Source organism: Triticum dicoccoides, chromosome 5A (assembly GCF_002162155.2).
Source record: "Triticum dicoccoides isolate Atlit2015 ecotype Zavitan chromosome 5A, WEW_v2.0, whole genome shotgun sequence".
Taxonomy (NCBI): Eukaryota; Viridiplantae; Streptophyta; class Magnoliopsida; order Poales; family Poaceae; genus Triticum; species Triticum dicoccoides.
In genome coordinates, this window is record NC_041388.1 from 75951527 (window position 1) to 75973259 (window position 21733).

The following is a 21733-nucleotide window of genomic DNA, read 5'->3' on the forward strand; positions in this document are numbered from 1 at the left end:
GGCGCGGGAGTACGGCTCCTTGCCGAATCGCCAGTCCTCCAGCATCTTGCTGTCCGAGAGGTAGTTCACCATGTAGGCCACCTCCTCGTGAGGCATGTCCTTGTTGCACATCCGACTCGGGGCACGGCGCCCACTCATTTGGCATATCATGTTGGGGCGGCTTTGGAGCGGGAGAACTCAGCGTGCCACGAAGGCGGCCAGCAGGTCCGGACCAGTCATGCCCTCTGACTGTGTCAGCACTCAGAGTCGTGTGACGGCGCCGGCTCCCGCAAGCGTCAGTGACTTGGCCCGATACGACCAGTTGGGCAGTCTCCCAGCCGGCGGGCGGGCTTCGAAAGCTGGCAGGTTGACCCAATCGCCCCCCACGAAGACGCTCCTCACGTAGAAGTATGATTGTTGCCACATCTTCCCTGACTTTATCAGCTTGATGGTGGGGAAGGGGTTGTCGGCTCCCGATCTCCGCCCGGTGATGAACGCGCCGCATTGAGCCGGCACGCCTGCAGCCTGGGTGCCGAGCTTCAGTAGAAGAACTCCCCCCAGAGCTCGAGGGTGGGGAGGACTCCGAGGAAGCCTTCGCACAAGGCCACGAAGGCGGACAGCACCACCACCGTGTTGGGCGTGAGGTGGTGCGGCTGGAGGCCGTAGAACTCCAAAAACGAGTAGAAGAAGCTGCTCGCCGGCAGCCCCAATCCGTGTAGGCAGTGCGAGCGGAAAATGACCCGCTCGCCCTCCTCCGGCGTTGGGGAAATCACCTCCCTCGGTGCAAGCCGCACCCGCATGTAGTCCTCGCCGGGGAGCCGACGAGTCTTGCGAAGGAACTCAATGTGGTCGTCGTGAACTTCTGAGCCATCCCAGGTGCCGAAACGCACCGAGGGAGGCGTGGCGGCAGAAGAAGAACTCATCGTGAGCTGATCGCCGCGGCGTTCGTCAGAGCTTGGGCGCACGGCGGGGCGAGGAAGAAGAAGAAGAAGGAGAAGAGCAAGGAGTAGTGGGAAGGAGGGGCGCGCGTGCTCTGCCGCGCCCCCCTCCTCCCCCTACTTATAGCCTCAGGGGATGCGAAGCCGAGGGGGCGGTCGTGGGATTCACTGCGCCCACGGCCCCATGACCCCCACATTTCCACGACAAAGTTACTGCGCGTAGTAACTCCGCGGGAATCCCAACCGTCCACCTGGGCCACAACGGATCCGCTTGGGCGCCAAGGCATGGTAGTGGCGGGCCCCGCCTACGGGCCTGTCCCATCATGCACGTAGGCTGGCAGACTGGCCCGGCCGCGCATTGCCACGTGACAGGCCCGGAGCGGGCGGCGGCCTGGAGGCTTAGCCAGCATGCTACTTGGATCCCGCCATGACATTCGAAATACTGTGCAAGTCAGAGTTGGGCGAGTCCGACTCCTTCTAGTCGCCCCGGCGGAAATCAAGCGAGAACCATGTGTCGAGCACCCGGAAAGAGAAACTGCTGAGGCTTCTCGGCCGATCGTCTGCGGCGCCTCACCAGCTTCGGGGACTACTGTCGGAGTAATGGGCCACGGGTAGGCTAACCCGAGCCCCAGAACCTTTCAAGACATCGGGGCAGGCTGCGCCCCTCAAGACACCAGGAGGAAGAGCCGCCTTCTGAGAAGTCGGCGGCAAGGCGACCGACTGTCCACTCATGGCCGAGTCCCGGGGACGACTTCAGATAAGCCGACTCTTGACTGGCGACTTCCAGAGAATCCAGCCTTGGGGAGTCGGCCCACGATTCCAGGAAAACCCCATGTCCTCATCAAGAGGGACAGGACAGGGGATTGGCTACAGTGAAGACTTCTCCCATCCCTTTCCAAAGGCAAGCATGGTCACAGTACACCGTACTGAGGAGATCTCCGTGCGGCGTGGCACTGTTGTCGTGCCAGCCCTGACGTCAGCACCGAAGGACCGAATCCTGTGCCCACGACGGCTTGTCTGTATGACCCTGGGGCGACGGGTCCCACCAGCCAGTGGGACCCCAGGAGACGGCAAGTGCACCGCAAGTCGGACCCGTCAGGAGTCGGCCCCCGAGAGTCGGCCGACTCCTCCCCCGGGGCCCACGCGCCATTAACCATATGTGACAGAGAGTGGCAATAGTGATCACCCACCAGGCGGCGGGGCTGTTGCCACGACTCCATGACGAAGCCCACGTCATTAGAAGCGCGGCTACAGTAATCAGCAGCCGGCAAGACCCGCCCGCGGCGGACGCGGCCTGTCGGCTCCGTACCTAACCAGTCGGCGGAGAAGATGGAGGCCGGATGTGCTGATGGCTGGGCCCACGCCCAGTCGGATTACCGTTGTACCCCTGGGGGTAGGCCTATATAAACACCCCAGGGCATCCATGCAAAGGATTGGAATCCATTTACTCTAGACCAGATCATATAGGGAGGAGAGAGCTAGCCTTGCCCTCTCCTGCCTCCAGAAAACAGCTCAAGGAGCAATCGTGTAAACACTTTGCCGTAGTGATCATGCGGAGACCCCGCAGAGCAGCAGTAGGGGTGTTATCTCCCCGGAGAGCCCTAAAGCTGGGTAAAATTCACCGGCGTGCATGTCTACGCCTCATCCCGTTTCCAGGCACCGGCGACGTTCTACTCGCCCCCACCAGGATAAGCCATCCTTTGGCATATGTCGCACCCAACCCCCGACAGTTGGCTCGCCGAGGCAAAGCCCTCGGTCCAGCTAACGTGACGAAGCTGGTTGGCCAGTGATGCCGAAGTCTCCGGAGTAGGTTGATGAAGAGATGGCGAAGCCCCCGGTTCAGCCGAGATGTCGAAGCCTCGACGTCAGCCGATGAGTCGAAGTAGGTCGGCATGATGGACACCAGCTTGAAGAAGCAATAGTGCGGCCCTGCCGATGCAGGTCATGACATGGTCGATGCCGGCTTGATGAAGTGACCGTGCGGCGATGCCGGTATGCCCGCTCCGTGTAATCTATGGGGCGGCGATGTTGGTGATGCTTTATCGTTCGCGATGCCGGACTCTTGTTCGGCTTGCCGAGATGATGATCTGAAGAAGTTGAGCTCGGCTCAACAAAGTGACGACGTGTCTAGCGCAGGTCGGCAGCCTTGGAGCAATATTGCCGGACTCGTTTGACACCAGCATGATGATGAAGATGACCTCAGGGGAGGCCTAAAAATTTATGGGCACGTGTTTAAAAACAACACAGAATACCCTAGAACAGAATTCCTCTAAAAAGGTTGTCCAGTATCACGTTCACAAAGAAACATGAAATCGGGTCGGACCCGTATTCGCGCAGAAAAAACGGATCCAAAAATTGTCCCACTCATCGGAAGGTTCACGGAGTTTGAACCGTCGGATTGAGCTGAAATTTGGAGGGGTGGTAGATATGGGAATTACGCAATAGATAAACGGTTGGATCTTACAAAGGACCTCCGAGCTGGGCTCTGGAGACCACGCCGTAAACTCGTCCAGATTCTCATCCAGATTTGACAGGGCTCTGGTATATCGTAGATTGTCGGAGATTCCTCCATCAGAACTCGACGAAATTTTGCATGGCTGTTGTAGACGTAATTTTGCACTATTTCACTTAAGCAATCATAAAACCGACGCTCGAGGAGGTGGTGACGGCGAATACAAGTTCGCTTTCCGTAAAAACAGCACGGCCGCCCGAGGGCAATGTTGACGTTGAGCCCTCGAGCTCCATGGATGACTCCTCTATGATCCTGATAGAGATCGGAGTTGATGTTGAAAAAGGCCCCCATACGAACATGATGATCGGAGATGGAGCACGGTCCTCGGTCGAGCCAAGGTGACCAGTCGAGCCGGCGACGAAGATGCCAGTGTCGCAGTTGACCTGCAGGCGAGCCATTGATCCTTTTGCCGATCATACAGCGGAACTCTCAATGAAAGCACCAATGTCGGTGTCAAAACCGGCGGATCTTGAGTAGGGGGTCCCTAACAGTGCGTCTATAATCGATGGTAACAAGAGGCAGGGGACATGATGTTTACCCAGGTTCGGGCCCTCTTGATGGAGGTAATACCCTACGTCCTGCTTGATTGATATTGATGATATGAGTATTACAAGAGTTGATCTACCACGAGATTGTAGAGGCTAAAACCCTAGAAGCTAGCCTATGGTATGATTGTTGTATATGATCTATCGACTAGCCTGGCCTCGGTTTATATAATCCACCAGAGGCCTAGGATAACAAGAGTCCTAGCCGAATACGCCGGTGGGGAGGAGTCCTTGTCTTGATCACCAAGTCTTGTGGAATCTCCCAAGTATGCGGCAGCTGTCCGAACTGGCCCATGAGTATACGGCCATGGGAGTCCTCGGCCTAATCTAACAGATCGGGAGACGACGTGGTGAGTACCCCCTAGTCCAGGACACCATCAGGCGGCGTTCGAGGTGGAAACCCTCAAGGCAGCGCTAGCCGAAGCCTAGAAGAGAGTGGCAGACGAGCAGGCTGCCCACGGGAAGCACAAGGCCAGGGTCGGCGAGGTCCATCAGGAGCTGTAGGACTCCATGAAGTAGTGCGAGGCCTTGGACAGCAAGAATGCGGACCAAGAGTCTGAATTTTCTTAGGCTAGTCGAAGTGCCCAAGAGGCCCGGATCGAAGCCCAGGGCACCTCCCCAGGAAATCCAGGAGGCCAAGAAAATTGCGGCAGGTAAGGATTTTATTATGTAGAGCAAGTATATGAAGAAGAGATATCTCATGCTAACCCGGATTTGGAGTTCTCCCGGGGCGTTTCCGGATCTGCCCCGCAGTGCTTCTGACGCCGCGACATTCTTCCAAGGCAAAGAGGGGAGCTTAATGGAGAAGCTGTTCCGGTCGCAATATCTTGCGCCAGAACATCCGATGGCTTTTAGCGACCAGCTAAAACAGCTGGTCAAGCTGCATAGGGTGGCTGAACTAGCTATGAAGGACTTAATAATCCGGCTATGGCCTCAAGAAGCTATGCCTAGCAGCTACTTCTGACTCGTGAGGTAGCTGGTCCATGCCTGCCCTCGACTTGACGTCATCAAGCGGTCGGTCTGTATAGAAGGTGCACGGATGGCCTTTTCCCGTGTCAAGATGCAATGGGCGAAGATGAATGCCGTCAAGCTCGCGACCGAAGGACCGCGTGAGGGAAAGGAGCATCGCACGCCCACGCGATATTTCGATGATGTCCTGGAGGGATCCCGTATTGTAGCGGAGCAATGTGCTAAGGACATTATTTTCGAATGAATACATTCATGTAATCCCGTCCTCTATGATGAAAACAAGGCTTGATATGCAATATAGTGCTTTGACGTTTTCATTAAATTTGAGAGTTGGCCAATCGTCGGCTTCAGCCCCCACGTAGGTAGTACGGGGGTGTTCGGGATGAATCTAAACACGCATTATCCAAGATTTGGTCCTTAAAGGAGGTGTTTAGCGCAACGAACTAGGCAATCATACTATCTGGCTTTATTACTCTCACTTAGCCATAGGAGTTTGACAATGAAAATATAGGCACAACCCCTAGTATCCAGACTAGGGTGTTGTTAACACCTGATCGGATGAGAACCGATTCATTGCATAATGCGGGAAAAATCGCTAAAGATTTGAAACCTCCAAAGATCTGACCGGCTCACACCGCATCATGATAGCCAGTTTTCGGCTTTCTCTACTGAGGTGCTCATCCGGATAAACCGGAACACAATCCCGGTAGTTCTCCCTTTACTATTCTAGCCAATATAGCGGAACGTAAGGTAGTAAGCACAGGAGTCGGGCAACCCAACTATTGACCAAGGACATGATTCAGAGCCAATGCATATAATGCTAAATTCGGGGTGCCAAAGTATACTGTAATAGTGTTTGGACTTGTTTCCATAGTGTGGGGCGCAATAAAGCCCCCGGCGGATTATGGCGTACCAAGGTGTACGGATGCAAATTAAAATAGCAAAAAAAATAAATAAAGAAGAAGCTAGTGCCACAGATTTTGGGCCGCAAACTGTTTCCATTATTATTTTAATTAATACGTCGGAGCGTACGTGAAAAAACAAAGGGGTGCGAGAAGCAACAGTGGCTATTTAACATGCCAAGACCATGGAGGACCTGCGTACGGGTCCTGAAAACAGGTAGAGTGATCGCCAAGACGAACATCTAGAGATTCCCCCGCACATCTATGCTACCTGTCACCTTGGTCTGTCTGTTCTTCGAAAGGACCGATTATGAGGCCGGTGAGAGGGACCTACGGAAAGGAAACCTGAGGAGGAAAAAAAGAAAAACTGAAAGTATGTGTGTCCAGGGGAGGTCAAGCCTTATTATGGATCACAATCTAGTTATGCCTCCATCGATGCCCATGGTATTATGAGTGCGTAATTATGTACGTGTGGCGCGAACGCCGCCTCTTGGTGTGGTATGGGACGAAGGCCAAATTGCTAGTTGAGCTCTTGACAAGCTGGGCCATCCTGGCGCATGGTAGTCCGGACTCGTTTTACAGTGTCTGGGAGTACGGCTACCGAATTAAGGTTCTGCTTGCAGAGGACACTCTGTACTTCTGCTGCCAGGGCAGCGGTGTGCTCCTCGGTACGGAGGGAGTGCTCCATATTTCCATTGACTGTTATGACACCGCGTGGTCCGGGCAGCTTGATCTTGAGATAAGCATATATAGTGTGGCACCGCATTGAATCGGGCAAACGCAGTTCGTCCGAGCAGTGTGTGATAGCCACTACGGAAGGGGATGATATCGAAGATTAACTCCTCGCTTCGGAAGTTGTCCGAAGATCCGAAGATGGCCTCCAATGTGATTGAACCCGAGCAGCGGCCTCTACACCTGGTATGACTCCTTTAAAGGTAGTGTTAGTGGGCTTGATCCTTGATGGATCGATGCCCATTTTGCGCATTGTATCTTGGTAAAGCAGGTTGAGGCTGCTGCAGCCATCCATGAGGAATCGTGTTAGATGAAATCGATCAATTATAGGGTCGTGGACCAGTGCGGCTGACCCGCCATGACGGATACTGGTCGGATGATACCTACGATTGAAAGTGATCGGGCATGACGACCATGGGTTGAATTTTAGGGTGACTGGCTCTATTGCGTAGACGTCCCTGAGCACGCGTTTGCGCTCCCTCTTGGGGATATGGGTGGCGTATATCATGTTCACCATTTTGATTTGAGGAGGAAACTTCTTCTGTCCCCCTATGTTCGGTGGACGGGGCTCCTTGTCGTTGTTCTCGCTTTGCGACCCCTTTTGTTTGTCTTCGACATTTAACTTGCCGGCCTGTTTGAAGACCCAACAACTCCTGTGGGTATGATTGGCTGGTTTATCAGGGGAGCCATGAATCTGACATGGGCTATCGAGTATGCGGTCCAGGCTAGAAGGGCCTTGATTCTTTCTTTTATATGGCTTCTTCCGCTGACCGGACTTGGAGCCACTGAATCCGGTGTTGACCGTCGTGTTCTCGGTATTATCACTGTTGCCTCGACGTTTATGTTTGTTGCGTCGGGGCTTGCCGTTGCTATTTCTGGCTTCCGAAGTGCCAGGTTCTCTTGTATTATTATTACTGTGGGCTAGCCAGCTATCTTCGCCAGCGTAAAAGTGGGTCATGAGCGATGTGAGGGCTGCCATGGACTTCGGCTTTTCTTGACCGAGGTGTCGAGTGAGCCATTCGTCCCGTATGCTGTAAGGACCGGATTTTCAGGGTATTAATTTTTCCCAGAAAATGGCCCTTGTGCTGACCAGCCCCAGGATTATTATTAGCGGATGAGACACCAACTTGATACAGAAACTCCAGTTAAAATACAAAATGTGTACTACAAGACCATTCTGGCCTATGAGTATAATAAATGGTTTCTAGTGGTTGACGGCAGAAGCGGTTTGTGGTCCATCAGTGTCTATGGGACTCCATTTCCCACAGGAACAACTGACCTGGATAACTCCTATCTTCGCGAGGCTGCTATTACCATTGCATAGGTTCCGGGGCTATCATCGCAACGCTCCTCTCCATGCAAGAAATCTGGCCAAGACAATAGCCAGGGACAAGCCAGTGAGTAAATTGAATGTACTCGCAAACATTATGAACACAGGTATAATATAACAATTGATAATGATGCTCTGAAATATTCTATGATATCACGTCACTCACCAAATAAACATCCATGATGCACGCAAGCAAGTTATTCATATACCACATGAATATGCAATAAGGGAGTAGAAATATAATGCACCGATCGGGTGTCTGAAGCGATGCCTCGAAAGGATAATAATATAAAGCATGCCTCAGTCGGGCGTCTGCGCGACGTCACATAATGGGCTTATAAAGGAAATAAGTAGCAAACATGGCACAGTCAGGCGTCTCCGCGACACCACATAAAGGGCTTGTAGAGTAACTGAATAACAAGCATGCCACAGTCCGGCGTCTCCGCGACACCACATAAAGGGCTTGTAGAGTAACTGAATAACAAGCATGCCACAGTCGGGCGTCTCCGCGACACCACATAAAGGGCTTATATGAGAGTAATCACAATGAACATCCAGGAGGTAGAACCGTCCCAGGGATACTCAATAATTAAATTAATGTAAATGGTTAGTCCATAGTAATAGTGATCATAATGATCATAAGTCACAAGTCATGATCCATGTTCTGGTTCAGCAGTTTTTCCTCCGAAGACCGACACTAAGACCGACCCTTGACCCATCCCAGACTATAGTCATTAACCATGGACACGGCTATTCAAATAGATATAATCTCTGCAGAGGGTGTACTCTTTACCCACAAGTAACGGATTCCTTTAGTCCATCGCGACTAATTCTGTCTACGGTCTTCTAATTGAAATCACACCTGACCGCACACACCAGCCTAACTTACCGGTGTCTAGAATCACCCACGACACCCGTTAAGCGAAACTCTAAGTGGGGAGGCTACAACCTCGATTAGCATGGGATCACAAAATTTATAACGTGCGCAAACTAGGGGAGCTACCCCCTCGGCTCCAACCGGAAAAACCCTTGCCCCCGGACCAGGTGGCATGCCTACCGGATGCAGCCGGTATCTTCCACCATGGCCTCTCCATACGGTGTGTGCTAGGAAGGGCTTGACAACTTATTGAACCGTACCCTACCTACGGCAGGGACAAGTGGTAGTACAAAACAAGTATGGTGGTTACTGGAACAAGACTCGATCTATGGTCGACTTAGGAGGTTAAAGCATTTCCTGCATGATAAGCATAAGAAATATATTTCACACCAATCAGACAGAATCATCACTCATCATACCTCACCATGCCTTACCAGACACAACCATCTCGACGAAGAACTAGAGAAAAGCTCGTTTCTACCCAAGACAGAGGCTTTTCCGAATTCCTTCCGGTAGGCATGAAAGGCATACGAGGGTGATTACTATCACAAACATATCAAATTCCAACAGCACGGAATCCTCAATATGCACTCATGAGTATGATCACATCATCACATAAAATAACGAATACTCCGAGTCAAGGTGGTGTTGTAACCGTATCAAACAACACATAACAATATTATGCCAGGGTTCAAAATGCTTGCCTTCAAGAGTATGCACGTGGGGGTGCATTTTTTTAAAGCTGCCTCCCTCTCCAAAATCCTATTTAAGAAAAATTCAAATTAACACATAGTTTCAAAACAGTACAAAAAGTTGTTTGAATTTTTTTCAAATAAACATGAAAATAAACTACACAAAATTTCAGAAACAACAGAAAAAGCATCAAATCAATCGGACTTATATTCAAAAAGTTATAGCCAGTCAAAGTTTAGTCAAAAACTGTTTTTAATAAAAATCAAAAAAAGAAAACGGTTCGGCAGCACTTACGTTTTCCCCTAGCGAAGGTGTATTTTGTGGAATGCGCTTCCACTTAAAACACGCTTCGGCGGGCTGGGTCACTAACAGTGGGTCCATCGGGCCCACTGGTCAGGTTTGACCAGTCGCCTGTGCCTCCTTCCTCCTCTGTCCGAGCGGAGGCGGGGCTCCGATGATTGCCGCCGACGAAAGGCGGCTCCCCACGGGGTTTCGAGGGCTGGGATGGATCCGCCGAACCTGCCGGAGATGGGAGAGATGATGGCCTCTGGCCAAAATGGGGAAGGAGGGCCCTTCCTACCACTTGAGTAAGGCTACTGACGAGCTAAGGCGTGATCGGGAGGGCTATTTATAGCCCTGAGAGGTTGGTTCCCACGGCCGTGGATAAGAACGCCGGCGAACCGCCATTCTGTAGCCAGGGGCGCGTGGCGATGGTTGGCGTGGTTTGGCAGGGTGAATGGCTGAGCTGCGGCTGTTCAGGGGTGAGCTGGCGCGTGGCTGTGGCTCGGGCGGCGCCGTCCATGGCTGGAGCCCGCTGTGGACGCCGGCGTGCTGCCAAGGGAGCTCTGACGGCGGCGTTGTAGGGTGGCAGGGTGGCTTTTAGGGTTCTGGCGAGCGGGAGAGGGCAAGGCGTGGCTCTAGGGGTGAGCAAAGGCCAGGGGCCAGACGCGGCAACTCGGGCGCACGCACGTGCAAAACACGCGCTCTGGCCGCGCCCAGAGCACGCACGCGAGGTGCTTGGCAAAATGCCAATGCCTGCCAGGGGGCTCTAATCCACATGAGGTTTAGCAGGGTGGTGCTATAGACTAAGGTAGAGCCATGAGACATGCTGTTTAGACAAAGCAAGCAGGTTCAAAATGCAAACTAGGTTTCATGCCAATTCTGTTCATGAACTCAAGGTGTTTGACAAAATGCTATGTTCATCTAGTCATCTCTTGGGGTGGCCAAAAACTCCAGGTCATAGTCTCTTTAGATGATAAAAAAGGGTGGCAAGGTTAGTTTGATAAAAACAAAAACTCCCTAGTGCAAGTTTTTGAGAAAACCAAATCTGGACAGAAAGTAAAGGGCATTATTGCATGGACCAAAAATACTCCAATGGTCTAATCTCCTGGACTTAAGGGTTTGGTAGGGTGGACTATAAGCAGGAAAGATCTCATGGGCACTAGAGCAAAACAAAATAGAGTTGCAGTAGAAAATACCAAACTGGGCCAGAGAGCAAAAGAGGATGATTTGCTCAAATTTTTCAAAGAACTCCAATGGGTTTTTGCATAAAGTTGAATTATATACTCCTACTAACATCTCCCAACTTTGGTGGAATTTTAAAGCAGTATTTGAAAGGGTTGTAGTGCAAATGGATCCCTAAAACTTATGAAAAATCACTTTAAAAGAAATAAAGCTCAGGAAAAATAATTGTAGAAATAATTCCACTAATAGAAGAAATGCTCTTGGGAAGATATACAAGTCCAACAATATTTTTGAAAGGTTTCCACTTGGGGTGAAAACTCCACAATTCAGGAGAAAAGAGTGTTTCTGAATTAAAGGAAAATCCAGAAAATAAAAATTTAATCTCCTGGCAAAATTTTAATTAATAAATCATGGTTAAACTTTTTGGGTGTTACAACCCTACCCCCCTTAAGAAAAATCTCGTCCTTGAGATTTGCTAGGGGCTGTTTTGAAAAAGAAATACTCCTACTATCTCAAAATAATATCACAAAAATAACCATCCTACCCATGCAATAAAATGTGGCTACAGTGAATGGGCTAATAAGTGGCGTAAAACTACAGTGTGGAATACTGGCGCTGCGTGGAAAAAATCCATGGTTGAGCAAAACGAGAAATTTCTACTTTTGGTTATAGTGAATTTAGAATAAATTTCTAAATTTCTAAAATACGTTGGTCGTACCCAAGAGCACAGTGCTCTCTCTGGCTGACAGATGGACCCGGGGCCCACTGTTAGTCTCTTCTTTGACATCTGGCTCTCTCTTCTTCCTCTCTCTCACGCGCTTTCCCGCGCTTTCTCCACTGGCGATGTCTAGCGCGTTGGGCACCTAGGCCATACTGCGGTAGTGCGCGGCGTGCTAGCTGCCGGTGCAGCGTGCACTCACCTCGCGGGCCAGTGCGCTGTCGGCACTGCTCACGGATTCGCCTCCGAAAACCGGCGATCGAGCGACGAGTGGCGCTGGTGGACTTCGCCCACCGTACACCGATCTTGAGCTATAAAATGACAGAGGTGCTCCTCTCTTCCTCCTCACACCTGCACTCACTTCTCCTTCTCATTCCTGCTCCTCCATTTTTGTTTACAGGAGCCCGAGACGAGGCTCTAATGGCGGAGGCGATGCCGGACTGGTACATGATCCTGATGTGCGGAGGGTTGGCGGCATTGCTGGGGTTCTCCGTGCTCTTGTGCGCGATGATCCTCGATGATCGTCGTGATGCTGCTGTTCGAGTGTTAGCTCTCTGCGGTGGCGGTGATCATGAGGATTAAGTGCGGTGTCGGGTGCTAACTGTTGTCAGTAAGTTGGAGGCAACTTGCACCCGAATAATTATCCACAGATCTCTCCTTTGGAGACTGTGGTGTGCTAGGCGGGTGATCAGTTAGGTGCAACATGTACACGTGGATTTGCAATTAGTGCATGTGGTCGAGTGGTTGGGGTTTCGAGTCTGCTGTAGTGGTGTTGCATGAATAAAAATCTATGTCGTGAAGAGACATATCCTGTAACAACTCAGGGGAAAAATCTCACCTCAGAAATTACCGAGAGTGAAATCAGTTAATCAAAATTTACAGCAGTAAAAACTACTCACATTAATTGAAACCAGATATTTAATCCATTGCACAAATTTAGGATACCACGCATATGTTGCAACACATAAATAAGTGACGGGGAACAATAAACATAGCAGTGATGTCTACAATGAAAATGGTAAATAGACGGGGTCCTGAGAAAACGTCTCTGGTACTAGGGCACACTCTTCTTCTATCGGGGGCAGCGGATTGACTAGACGATGAATTCGTCCCTCCTGGTCGGGCCTCAGTGGTCTGCCGATGACGATCTGAGGATTTAAATCAGCGAGGCTCTGGAGATAACCCATCACCCGCTGGGTCAAATGCCCTTGAGCGATGACAACTGGGCAAGGTTGGCCAGCACTGGGTCTCTCTCAATTCGTCCACCGGGAAAGGATGCTACTTCTCCCGGTGCTGCATGACTCGGGAAGTAATAATACCCTCGTTCGCAGGCATAGGGCACCGCGAATCGACAGTGAGCAAGCTCTTTGTACGCAGCAGCTTCTACGGCCATTTGCGGAGTCGGCATAGATTTTCCCACGAAGGAGACTCTGTTGGGTCTTGGTTTGGGTTAGTGGGAGGGATGTGCACCACTGCCCAATATTTCGAGGTGGAAGGGGTGATACTCGATTTGAGCAACTCGTACTGGGGTGGATGGGTAGAACTCATGGTACTGCAGGTAAAGTCCCACAATATTTTATAAAAACTACCAGGGGTTGCATCTGGAGTTCTTTGATAAATACTAGGGCTCGACATGGCAAAGAAACGGCGGTGAGGGTTGTGCACGAGGAAAGGGATGCTTGGTAAGGTCACGAGGTGGCCTTTTATATAGCATCTGGGCTGGGTCATTTATCACGGTGAGGGGCAACTAGTTTGTCTGTTCTGCTCTATGGGGTCGGGGTCAATGCCACAGATCCACATATCTCACAAAAGTGATGTATTACTGTGGGTGTCGTCGGGGTGGTTTTTGGTAGCTACGGCCGGAATTAAAAATGTAACCGTACGCCAACATACTTATGCATGGCTATAATTTAAAATAGGGGCGCATAAGTAGACAGTATTTAATTATGGCGATACATGATCATACAATTACAGGGTGTGGACATACTAAGACTTGGTACTACTCGAGTGACTTAGTCTACCTCGTTTATATCTAAGCGGGCGTACCTTGTGGACGTCGAGGCTTCTCCACGGGTTTCACCATCAGGGTTAGCTGGATGGAGATGAGGGGCTGCAGGGTCGGGGTAGCGATGATGACCATCGCGGGGGTTGTTGGCCACAATCCCGTTGGAGCGTGTTCCCAAAAGGCGACGAAGCATTTCTGGGACGCCAAAGCATTTTGGTCGACGGTTGGGGCAGACCTCAAGGACTCGATCGGTTGTTCGAATAGCACGACTGGGTTGTCGGCGTCGGGCTCATCTTCTCCTCTTGCCGGGGCTCGGCGAACCAGTTCTCCACGAGCTGCGATCAGATCAAGGGTGATTTGATCAAACAGTTCCTCTAGTGCACTTACATAGCGCACTAGATGCAACAATGCAGGATCCGTCTCGTGATCTCCGTTGGCAACGTGCGGTGGTCTACCATACTCGTCACGGCTAGGGTAGTACTTGAACGAGCGACAGTTAACTCTGGGTGACAAGTGCCGGAGATGAACTATAGCCTCTCGAGCAGCTAGTTGGATGGCTTGTGGCTCAAAGGAAGTTGTCCTTCCGGTGAACCTGTAGGGGCGTTTTGGCGATAGACCCCTACCATAGACGTGCAATGTGGCCCAAAATTGACGGCTCTCACCGCTCATGGGCCCTTGGTACACAACATATTCTGGGGGATCTTCTAATGCAAAGGCACGGTGGGTGAGGTTTGCTAGCACTGTCACAAAACCTCCAAGGTTGATTGCTGTGGTCTCATTGTGCACAATGGGGCCAGGAATCTTGGCTTGGTTTTGGCTTGGAGACTGTGATGTGCTGGGTTGGGGCTAGCGTGCCCTTTTATAGAAGAAGGGGACGGAGTCTTCCTTCGCACGCTTGTGAAAGAGACTATTTAGGTGTCGGTCACTTGCGCGTGATTGACAGGCTAGGCTGATAGGTTGGGCACTGACTGCCAAAAGGTGTCGGGGTCAATGTGTGGCTATCTTACATGAGAAGCTTGGCCAGGGTTAGTTTTAGGTCTGGTGGGTTGGTCAACCTAGGTTTATTGACCTGGCCAAGATAGGATTAGCCAATGGTCAGCCTGTCTCTGATACCAAGGTTGTCAGGACCGGATTTTCAGGGTATTAATTTTTCCTAGAAAATGGCCCTTATGCTGACCAGCCCCAGGATTACTGTTAGCTGATGAGACACCAACTTGATACAGAAACTCCAAGCAAAATACAAAATGTGTAGTACAAGACGATTCTGGCCTATGAGTACAATAAATGGTTTCTAGTGGTTGACGGCGGAAGCGGTTTGTGGTACATCAGTGTCTATGGGACTCCATTTCCCACTGGAACAGCTGACCTGGATAACTCCTATCTTCGCGAGGCTGCTATCACCATTGCATAGTTTTTGGGGCTGTCATCGCAACGCTCCTCTCCATGCAAGAAATCTGGCCAAGACAATAGCCAGGGACAAGCCAGTGAGTACTTTGAATGTACTCGCAAACATTATGAACACAGGTATAATATGACAATTGATAATCATGCTCTGAAATATTCAATGATCTCACGTCAGTCACAAAATAAACATCCATGATGCACGCAAGCAGGTTATTGATATACCACATGAATATGCAATAAGGAAGTAGAAATAGAATGCACCGATCGGGCGTCTGATGCGACGCCTTGAAAGGATAATAATATAAAGCATGCCTCATTCGTCGTCTGCGCGGCGTCACATAAAGGGCTTATAAAGGAAATAAGTAGCAAACATGCCACAGTCGGGCGTCTCCGCAATAACACATAAAGGGCTTGTAGAGTAACTGAATAACAAGCATGCCACAGTCGGGCGTCTCCGCGACACCACATAAAGGGCTTGTAGAGTAACTGAATAACTAGCATGCCATAGTCGGGCGTCTCCGCGACACCACATAAAGGGCTTGTAGAGTAACTGAATAACAAGCATGCCACAGTCGGGCGTCTCCGCGACACCACATAAAGGGCTTATATGAGAGTAATCATAGTGAATATCCAGGAGGTAGAACCGTCCCAGGGATACTCAATAATTCAGTTAATGTAAATGGTTAGTGCATAGTAATAGTGATCATAATCATCATGAGTCACAAGTCATGATCCGTGTTCTGGTTCAGCAGTTTTTCATCCGAGGACCGGCACTAAGACCGACACTTGACCCATCCCAGACTATAGTCCTTAACCATGGACACAGCTATTCGAATAGATATAATCTCTGCAGAGGGTGTACTCTTTACCCACGAGTAACAGATTCCTTTAGTCCATCGGGACTAATTCCTTCTACGGTCTTGTAATTGAAAACACACCTGACTGCACACACCACCCTAATTACCAGTGTCTGGAATCACCCACGACACCCGTTAAGCGAAACTCTAAGTGGGGAGGCTACAACCTCGATTAGCATGGGATCACAAAATTTATAACGCGCGCAAACTTGGGGAGCTACCCCCTCGGCTCCAACCGGAAACACCCATGCCCCCAGACCAGGTGGCATGCTTACCGGATGCAGCCGGTATCTTCCACCATGGCCTCTCTATACGGTGTGTGCTAGGAAGGGGTTGACAACTTACTGAACCGTACCCTACCTGCGGCAGGGACAAGTGGTTGTACGAAACAAGTATGGGGGTTACTGGAACAAGACTCGATCTATGGTCGACTCAGGAGGTTAAAGCATTTCCTGCATGATAAGCATAAGAAATATATTTCACACCAATCAGACAGAATCACCACTCATCAGACCTCACCATGCCTTATCGGACACAACCATCTCGACGAAGAACTAGAGACAAGCTCGTGTCTACCCAAGACAGAGGCTTTTCCGAATTCCTTCCGGTAGGCATGAAAGGCATATGAGGGTGATTACTATCACAAACATATCAAATTCCAACAGCACGGAATCCTCAATATGCACTCATGAGTATGATCACATCATCACATAAAATAACGAATACTCCGAGTCAAGGTGGTGTTGTAACCGTATCAAACAACACATAACAATATTATGCCAGGGTTCAAAATGCTTGCCTTCAAGAGTATGCACGTGGGGGTGCATTTTTTTAAAGCTGCCTCCCTCTCCAAAATCCTATTTAAGAAAAATTCAAATTAACACATAGTTTCAAAACAGTACAAAAAGTTGTTTGAAATTTTTTCAAATAAACATGAAAATAAAATAGACAAAATTTGAGAAACAACATAAAAAAATCAAATCAATTGGACTTATATTTAAAAAGTTATAGCCAGTCAAAGTTTAGTCAAAATTGTTTTTAATAAAAATCAGAAAAAGAAAACGGTTCGGCAGCACTTACGTTTTCCCCTAGCGAAGGCGTATTTGGTGGAATGCGCTTCCACTTAAAACACGCTTCGGCAGGGCTGGGTGTGACACTCCAAAATTTTTATTTGGTTTTTCAGCAAAAACTTTGTTGGTTTTTGAAAAGAGGCCATTTAAATTTTTCCAGAAAACCTTCCTCTTAAAAACTTCTTTGGCAAGGATTTTATTTTTGTATCTTCTTCAAACTATGGTGTTTGATCTTTTAAAACTCTTTATCTGATGGTTCCCTTCTCAAAGTATACTTTTGGAAATTATTCTTTTCTTATAAAAAGAACTCTGTGAATTTTTGAGGTTTTCTTATCTTGAAACCACCCATGGTTTTACCATGTCTCCTACAGTAAACCTTATCAAAATCCCTCCCTCCACCTTTGAACAAGCTAGATTCTCTGTCTCAACAAGTCCAAAGAAGTTTTGGATTTTATTTCAATTATTTTTATCTCTCAAATCATTTCTGCCAATTATTTTGAGCCTGAGTGATTTTCAAAGCAAGTACCTCATTGCCATTAATCCTTGAGCCCAAACCAACTCCCCTGGATAGTCCTTAGTACCCACAACCTAGAACCATCTTGATCCACGCTTCTTCTTTTCAAAATTTTCAAATTTCACTCACTGCAAGTTTGGACCAGATTTGACAAATTTGGTGAAATTCATATCTACACTTCTCCAAAAATTCTACAAAAATTCAGGCAGCCTCCTGGTGCAATGAGAGGCCACCCCACCAAGTTTTAGCTCAAGGAAAAATCCCTACAGGCCTAGAGCATTCTGTCGAACACCTGAGCTGCACTGTTCCTTTGCATTTTCAGAAAAATTCAGAAAGTTCAGAGATGCAGCGTCGTTTCTTCGCCAGTGATCGGTCACCTGTCCACAGTGCGCTTGGCGCGTTGCACGTGGCCCCTTCTCCCTGGCCAGCACCCCGCACGCGCGCTTGGCGCCTTCCTGGCGTCGGTGGCGCCCTGAGCCGCCCGCGCCGGCATGTCTTGCGGCGGCCGAACCACCGTAGCGGCCAACAAGTAGGAGAACGGCGGCATAACGCCGTTCTGCGCCGCCCTTTGCTCCCTAGCTCTACGCGTGGCTCATGCATGCCAGCGCAACCCCGCTGCACCGTCGCCGTGGCGTGGCACGCACGGAGCACGCTCTCTGCCGCCGACGGACCCGCGCCGTCCCGTTCCGTCGAGCTCGCCCAAAGCACCCAATCCTGGCTCGTTTAGCACCTAAACGGACCCAGTGAACCCCCACGACGGCACTCAACCCCTAAACCTCCCCGACCAATGCCCTGCGCCGTCGTAAACTTCGCCAGAGAACCCCGTTCTCGGCCACCGCCTCGGACCGCCTATAAAAAGGGCTCCCGAGCTCACCCTCGAGCATGCACCCTCACTACACCCCATAGACACCCCGCCAGGCCACTAGGAGGACCTCGAGGAGGTCTCCTCCCCCAACTCCGGCCGCCTCTTTCCGCCTCGGCCACCAACTCGATTCACTCCGGTGAGGCCATCCCCGACGCCCAAACCTCGTCAGTAGCCTCCTCGAGCACCCAAGAGTCTAACCCCCACTCCAATTTGATCTTCACAGCTCTCTCCGACGAGGCCCACGACCGCCCAAACCGCCGTCCGCTGGAGCAAGACTCGCCGTCGACGTGGTACTCGCCGGCGACCACCACCACCACCAACCGACGCGGAATGGCGCCCTAAATACGGAGGTACTATCCGATCTCCCTGCCTCGCCGTGGATCGCCGCCGGCGACCACTGCGGCTCTCGGGCACCATCGAACTCTGCCGCCTCGTATGAATTTTCAAACCTGACGGGCGGGACCCGCCTGTCAGCCTCTCTGTCCTTTCTAAGCGAAATGTTTTCTGAAAACGTCTTGTGCCAAATGCATTTTCCCGCTGGGCCGGCACATTCTTATTCGAATCATTTTCTGTTCTTATAAGTTAGCCCCTGGGAACTTTCTGTTTCATTACAGATGAGTCCCTGGACTAAAACCCTTATAACTTTTTAACAGAAAATTATTTTTGATCGATTCTTTTTCTGTTTTCCTTAAAATTTTGTCTAGTTTTTTATCAGATTTATTTGAAAAATATTTGGAGAAATTTTTGTGCACCTCACGCTATTCACGATAGCGTGTATATTTTCTTTATGCCATAGATACCGAAGGAAGTGACGGGACCGCAAACTTCACTGAGCTAGGCTCCGACTACTCTGAACCAGGCAAGCATGTTTGAACTTTTGATATGACGATTGTTTTGGCATGTTTGCATTGAGTAGTTTCATGGCATGTTGATGAGCATACCGACGGATGTCATGTTACATGCAACAATGAGACAAGTGAGTTCCGAAAATCCATAAGTGGATGAATGTGAGTATGCATGGCCATGTGTTGGCATGAGGATGGGTAAGATGGCAGTGTTGTAGCATGCCAGTCTTATGCCAGGCTATATGACTTCAGTGTCAAACCGTATCATTCCAGTTCCTTGCATTCTTCCTTCCCTATACTACCACATGTTTTCCGCAAGGAATATGGCTTAGTAAGTTGTAAACCGCTTTCCTGGTACACACCAAAAAGGAGAGGCCGTGATGATGGTTCCATGGCCCTGGATTAAAGCCAGTCATCCGGTCAGGGGGCATGGGTGTTTCCGGTTGGGACCAAGAGGGGGGCACCCCTTAGAGCGCGCATATATAAATTTGATCCCATGCTATTTGAGATTGTGATCTCCCCGTCTCAAAAGTTTTTCTTGGACGATGTCTAGGGTGATTCCTAGCATCGAGAGGTAGGATGGGTGTGTACTGGTTAGCTGTGTTTTCTTCCGAAATACCATAAACGGGACTAGTCCTTCGTGACTAAGGAAATCCGTTGGCTGTGGGAAAAAATTTCGTACAAACTCTGCAGAGTCATATATTCCTCTGAATCATCTATTCCATGTCCAAGTTCGGTATTATCTTATCCTGACAAAATGTCAGTTTTGATGACAGAGACTCCGGTGAATCACATGAGTGCTAAGTCCGGTTAAATGTTTATTCCTATGGATGGACTAACCCGTTTATTCTCATGAATTGAATATTTATTATGAGTATTATTTACTTGTGAATAAAAGCCCTTTCTGTGATGTCACTTAGACGTCCGACTGTGGCAGTGTTATATTTTACTTTCAATGAAAGCCCTTTCTGCGATGTCGCTCAGACATCCGACTGTGGCATTTCTTTTAAAGCCCTTTATGTGGCGTCGCTCAGACGCCCGACTGTGGCATTTCTTTTAAAGCCCTTTATGTGGCGTCGCTCAGACGCCCGACTGTGGCATTTCTTTTAAAGCCCTTTATGTGGCGTCGCTCAGACGCCCGACTGTGGTATTTCTTTTAAAGCTCTTTATGTGGCGTTGCTCAGACGCCCGACTGTGGCATTTCTTTTAAATCCCTTTATGTGGCGTCGCTCAGACGCCCGACTGTGGCATTTCTTTTAAACCCCTTTATGTGGCGTCGCTCAGACGCCCGACTGTGGCATTTCTTTTAAAACCCTTTATGTGGCGTCGCTCAGACGCCCGACTGCGGCGTGATTTATTTATTTATTTTCCTATCGAGGTGTCGCTTCAGACACCCGATTGGGTTTACAGTTATTTTGTTGGGTTTCCGAGCGGACTACCTTCGGCCCCCTTTTTTTTACCTGTCTTGCTTTTACGAATTAATGTGACACTGTTAAAATACTCATGACGCATCCATGCATGCATTTGTTATATCTTACGTCCGAACTGTCTTGCGAGTACTTTCAAAGTACTCACCTGGCTTGTTGATTTGGCCAGATGCTGAGGAAGGCGATCTCATGGATGAAGAATTTGATAGCGAGTCCGACGCCTAGAGGAATCCCAGTCAGTCTCGTGCGACCCTGGATTTGGTCACTGTATTATATCCGCTTCCGCTACCAAATAAATTCATCGAGCCCCACCTCGACGCTCGATGAGATGCCAGTTTTAGAGTCATGTATCACACTCCCCGCTGTGTTTTTCCACCACCACCCTATCCTCGAGTCAGTAGTATGCCTCCACACCACTGTGTCATGTCCGCCATTATGTATAATTATTGGCGTGCTTGTAATAATTTGGTTGAGCAACCGTAGCTCGACCCTGTAATATATTTTATGCTACTGGCTTATTGTATCAAGAATTTGTCTACCGGTAAGGAGGATTTTTCTCATACTGGATTAAAAGATTGGTTTTCTCAATAAACATTTTTATTGAAAAACCGGTCCTGACACTGGGTCACTGACAGTGGGTCCATCGGGCCCACTGGTCAGGTTTGACCAGTCGCCGGCGCCTCCTTCCTCCTCTATCTGAGCGGAGGCGGGGCTCCGGTGATTGCCGCCGACGAACGGCGGCTCCCCACGGGGTTTCGAGGGAAGGGATGGATCCGCCGGTCTAGGGTGGTCCTCCCTATGGTCGAAGGGCTGGCGGGGACGAAGAGAGTCGCTGCCGGTGAGCTCCGCGGCGGACGGTGGTTTCGGGAGAATTGGGGTCTCGAGCTACGGTGGCTTCCGTTCGTGTTTGAGAGGTGGGGTGGCTCCGCAAGATTGAGGGGAAGAGGATGGAAGCACGGGACGGGTTAGGGGCCTCGGTCTTGGCCGGATTTTACCGGAACGTGGCAGCGGCCGAACCTGCCGGAGATGGGAGAGATGATGGCCTCTGGCCAAACTGGGGAAGGAGGGGCCTTCCTACCACTTGAAT